We start from the raw sequence: 6,000 nt of genomic DNA on the forward strand, positions 1-6,000 counted from the left end.
CCTGGAATATGCCAGGCGTATAGTGAATGAGCTGGCTGCAGAGGCCATAGCAGAAGATGGAAGAATGAAAGAGGAGGAGAGAAGAAACAAAGAAGAGGAGGAGAGAAGAAAGAAAGAAGAGGAAGAAAAGGAGAGAGGAAATTTCATAATCCCAGAGACAGAAGATTGGGATTCTGAAGCCACTTATCCCGCCTCTGCTCTCCCCCCAAAAAGAGTGAAAGGAGACTGGGGAAGAAGATGTGTGTGTGGTGCCAGGCCTGGAAGGTGCCATCATTAACCAGGTGTCACTGGAGTTCAAAAAGCAAACAGCCCTTTTCAGGGCTACCCAATACTCTAGAAAAGAAATAGTAATCGATTTGCCAATGTGTGTATATAGATTAGTGTGAATATGAACACTGACTCTTTTTTCGTGTGTGTGTGTGTGTGTGTGTGTGTGTTTATTTGTAAGCGCTCATGTACGTTTGTGTGGATAGTAGATTATTGGGTTTCATTATAATGCTTTGCGTGTGTGGATAGTAGATTTGGGGTTTGTTTATTTTTGGATGGTGGAGAAGGTAGAAGAAGTAAGAAGGTTTTTGGAAGAGATAGAAAAAAGGTCAGAGTGGCCCTTTATCAAAAGGAGTGTTGAAAGATTGAAAAAAGGGGAAGAAAAGATGAGAAAGGTAATAGATGAAGAAGTGGAGAAAATAAAGGACAGGTGGGCAAAAGATAGAAAAGAAGAAGAAAATAGAAAGAAAAAAGAAGAGCTAGAGAAACTATTTGCTAACTGGATGAAAATCCAACAGAAATTCCGAGCCATGGGTCACCCGGACTGGATACCGCAAAATGAAAAGAAGAAGAAGAAGAAAGGAATGATGGAAAAAATAAGGGGATGGATAAAGAAGTTGAGGAGTTAGAAGAAGAAGAATCCTCTCTGCTGCTATCAATCTTGGGAATCATCATCTGAATCATGGGAATCTTCATCTGAATCATGGGAATCTTTTGTTTTGTTCTTCGAGTAATATTCAAGTTCTGACGGTGGTTTTTCTATTTTTGGATTTATGTTCTTTCTTTTTCTGTAATAGTTCATCAAACTTCTGTATCGATCTCCACCGCAATTTTTGCAAATCTGATATAATCCTCTGACGCCGTTGTTACATCCAACACATCTTCGTGAACCAGCATGAGGATTTTTCTTTAAAATATAATTATGTTTTTTACAATATTCTCCACGACACCTTTTGTTGCATTTATTTGTTGTTCCTTGAATTAACCATGCACATTTGTTCATTATATGAATGATATCTGTTTAATTAAATTTATTAATTTATCCAAATATTTTATCAAGACCCACACGATATCTTGTTCTAGGATCATGTAAATTTATTGTTATAAATCCATGCGGAGTAGCTTGCGCTCGTGAAAAGAAATTTCTGAATTTAATTATATCCATGTCACCGCTGCACCAAGTTTGATGAATATTTCGCAGCGTGTGTGTGTCTACGCCATTAAACACAACTAAAATATTACAATTGTCCCTGATTACTTTTGGTATTTGTGTATATCGTTGAGTAACATAGATAACATCTGTATTTTTATGTCTGCCGTGAGAAAATATCCTGGCTGGATTTGATTGTTTATCCAGCATCACATCATCATACACAACTAAATTAATAATAAATCCGTCTAAAAAATCAACGGACGGTGCTTCATCAATATCTGTTATAAACTCTATAACATCATTATCTTCGTCCAGTAATCGCGCGTTTTCGTTAAAATCTTTTAATACTTCATAACATCGTTGATCATCAACGGATGGTGCTACTAAATATAATTTATCCCATTTCAACCATCTCATTATCAGATTAAGTAATAATTGCGTCTTACCCGATCCAGATGGTCCTATGATAATCATTCTGATGGAATTCGGTAGCGCAGGATGATGCTTAACAGGTTCTCGCTGCCGAGTTGCTGAGAAATCAATTATATCCATATATATTATAACATGAATTTATATTGTTTACGCTGTAGAGTTAAAACTCCAACTACTGATTTAGCTACATTTATAACAAAAAATAAAAAATAGCGTATGGTGGAAAATGTTCTGTATGCGGTAGAAAGAAATTTTCGTTTTTACCTAATAAGCGCGGTGGTGATATTGCTAATTTGATGTCAAAGTTTCCGGGTACTCCATGGGCTAAATACCCAGGAGAAAATCATCTACCAGGATATAGTTATTGCGGTCCTGGTACTCGACTCGATATCAGGCTCGATAATCAGGATCAACCAAAACCAGGCGAGGAACCAGTAAACGCTATTGATCGAGCTTGTCATATTCATGATGTAGCTTATAAAAGTAAAAATCTACAGGATAGGCATATTGCAGATGTGAAATTAATTCACGCGTTAAATTCCATAAAAAATAAAAATATCAGAGAATCATTAGCTAATTGGTTAGTAAGATCTGCGATGAAAAGTAAATTAGCGTTTGGGGCTGGTAATTAATAATGGAATTAATTTATTATTCACCAAAAGGATATTGGAGAGGCAAAGCAGCAATTGGTAAACTGGCTGATGCAGCAGCGGTTAAACATTCTACTGCTAGCGCGTGGTTATCCAAACAGGCAATATGGCAAATTTATATACCACCACCGAAACGAATTCAGTACGCGTATTTCGATGTTAGTGTTCCTAATGAAGTTCATCAAGCAGATATTCTGTTTTTACCACATGATACTGTGCGTGGAAAAACGTACAAGTACGCGTTAACTGTAGTTGACGTTGCAAGTAGATATAAAGAGGCAGAGCCGCTATCAACGAAAACATCATCTGAAGTAGCCGATGCGTTTGAACGAATTTATCAACGAGGTGGTGGACCACAAAGTGGTCTGCGATGGCCACAGCTGCTACAGGTTGATCCTGGTAAGGAATTTCTTGGTCCAGTATCATCGTTGATGAAACGATATAATACCAAAATACGACGAGGTCATACTGCAATTCACCGTGATCAGGCAATTGTTGAGCGATTTAATCAAACACTTGCTGAGCGGTTATTTGGATATCAATATGCTAAGGAATTTATTCAAGATAAAAGATCTCGTGAATGGGCTGCAAGATTACCAAGCGTGATAGCTGCATTAAATAACGAGATCACACGAACAACCAACATGAAACCCATTAGCGCAGTCACAAAAAAAAAATATACCAACACAACGAAAAGGTACTGAAAAACAAAAAATGTTGGGTGATGTTACAGTTAGATATTTATATGAACCGGGTGAACTTGAAGGTGGTAGCGCGAGAGCGACTGATCCTATTTGGAGTGTTACCACACACAAAATATCCACCGTGACAAGATCGCCAGGTAGACCTGCAATCTACAGACTAGATTCGGCTGCTCCTCAACATGGATTTGTACGTGAGCAACTACAAATAATCCCCACGGATACACAATTACCACCGCGATCACTTAACTAGCACTAGTGCCTGCACCCCGACATCGATTACACTCAAGACAGGTCAACATGGTATTTTCTCGTGTATGACCGCGACTATTATCTTTTCTGTCTACGGTAAATTGTCTTGAACCATTACTCGAATACCTCCACAGCATTATACAATTGCAACTTGCGCAATGATTATTCTGCTGCTGTTTTAACTCAATAATAAATTCAACATCAAGATCAAAGTCGCGTTTATTTTTTTTATCAGATTGTTTGTATCCGATTAATTTTTTTCTTATTATATCATCATCGATGACGTTGAATTTATTAACGATTTCAGGAATTATAATTCTACGTAATTGAGATATATTTCTTACCCTCGATACCGCTAAATAAACTAAATTTGACCACTCGATGTGATTGTCTACAATCCAGACTCGTGTGTCAGAAATAGTTAATCCCTGAGACGAGTGGATCGTCATAGCGTATCACAACACCCATAGAGATTTGTCAGCGCGTAATGCATCTTCGACCACACTGATATCAACAGCGACAATATCATTTAATACGAGATTTTGATTCTCAGTCTGTCCTGGAATATCAACATCAATATTCTGTTTTCGTGTATCTGATGGTCTATAACACAACGGTACGGGTAATTCTGAATATTTTTCTTTATGCAGCTGAAATAACTGCTGTTGTAAATCGTCTCTGATTATATTTCTGCTTGCTACGATCAAATCGTTGGGTCTCCATAAATTCAAAAAATCACTCATTGAGGTCTCTGAGATTACTCCGCGTATTATTTCACACTGAATTTTGTTTGATTGTAATCTGATTAATTTTTTAAATTCCTTTAAATTTGCATCGAGAGCTCTATGATCATCGTCTATTTCTTCGTAATAATCAACGAAATTTTTTAACCAATCATGTGGAGATGGTCCAACAAAAGGCGGCGGTTGACCATGATCGCCACACACCACCACAGCGGTATTTTTCGTCAGCAACCAATCAAGAAACATTTTTAATGTATCCAATGACACCGTACATATCTCGTCCCAAATAATTATTTTAGGTATATATTTTTCTCCCATTCGTTCAGGAGTCCATGTATCCCCGCGCCACCGAAAGAAACTATGATATGTGCACGATTGTGCTTGCTGTTGTTTCATCTCGCGTGCAAGTCTATGTGTGGGTGTCAGCACGATCATATCTGAATTTCTAAAAACATTAATCGCTCGAGTCGTCTTGCCGCATCCACCAGGTCCATTGAGATATACTGTCTTATATCTAGTTATTGGATCACTCAACGATGGCGCCTTCGACATTTCTGATATTTTATTACACTTACGATAAAAATGTCTCATCGGAACATCTGCTGATTCTGTATAATTGTGTAATATTTCCTTTTTTATTCTCCACGAACTCCATCGTTCATCATTACTTGTAAATTTCATAACAGACTCTAAATATTTACTCGAAATATAAAACGAATCTGTTGCGACTCTGACTGCGGTTTCAGGAAATCTATTAATCATCGATAATAAATTTATAGAAACATAAGCCAACATAGAAGATCTTAGATGAGTATACTGTGGGGAGATATCATTTATGTAACTAACGATCGTACCCAATTTTGTTTCGTCGGATAAATAAACACTTTCTGGATTTACAAATATATTTCTCGCTGTTGTATCAGCAATTATAAAATCGTACTCATCTAAAATTAATCGTGTGTGATGTCTTTTATGATCATATGCACCACCCTGGGTAAATTTACCTATAATTTTTCTACCGAGATCTTTTGCGGTTTTGAGTTTAATCTCGAGAATTTTAGGAGCTTCTTTGATAATATCATCTTCGGAAACATCAGGACATTTTTCCTTAAACTCGCTAATAACTTCATCAGCACTGATAGAATCTGGCATGGGCAACTAAACTTCGGTCTGCGCGTGATATGATATAATCGCCTCACTAACCACCAACGATGTCAGTACCGCACAATCTAGCAAATATCGTAATAAAACTATAGGCGCCCAACGTTTTTCACAAAAATGTCTACCAAACCAAACATAACAAATCTTATGAAGATTTTCCTTAAGCTCGAATGATTCAACACATGCGAATCCAGTCAGATCAAAATCAGGTAATGGTCCATTAATTGCCACTCGCGTCATCTCGTTTGTTGGGTGACCAAATCTTTCAAAGTACACAGAACAATCTCCGTATCCCAGAAAACTTCCTGGATAACATGCAACCATATCAACTGAAATAACATCGTTGTTATTATACTTGGTATTCCACAATCCGCCATGTCCGTATTCGACGCAACTTGCGCCTACATCTTCAAGTAAATCAAATCGTGTTGGTTTCCATGAATTTCTTCCTCTAGCGAAATGAGCCGCAACAAATGGAACGGTAAAACAATTAGTTAGTAATTTGTCAGTATTTTCCGCGGAGTGCTTGCACTCTAAAAACTTCTCCGCAAGATTTTTCATCTCGTCATGGAGAGATTCTGTGCGATATATTTCACCGTTTGGTCTAACAAACTGATCAAATTCACCTTCCTCATTACTTT

The sequence above is a fragment of the Sinohyriopsis cumingii genome, chromosome 13 (assembly GCF_028554795.1).
Source record: "Sinohyriopsis cumingii isolate HCF-2022 chromosome 13, ASM2855479v2, whole genome shotgun sequence".
NCBI classification, from domain to species: domain Eukaryota; kingdom Metazoa; phylum Mollusca; class Bivalvia; order Unionida; family Unionidae; genus Sinohyriopsis; species Sinohyriopsis cumingii.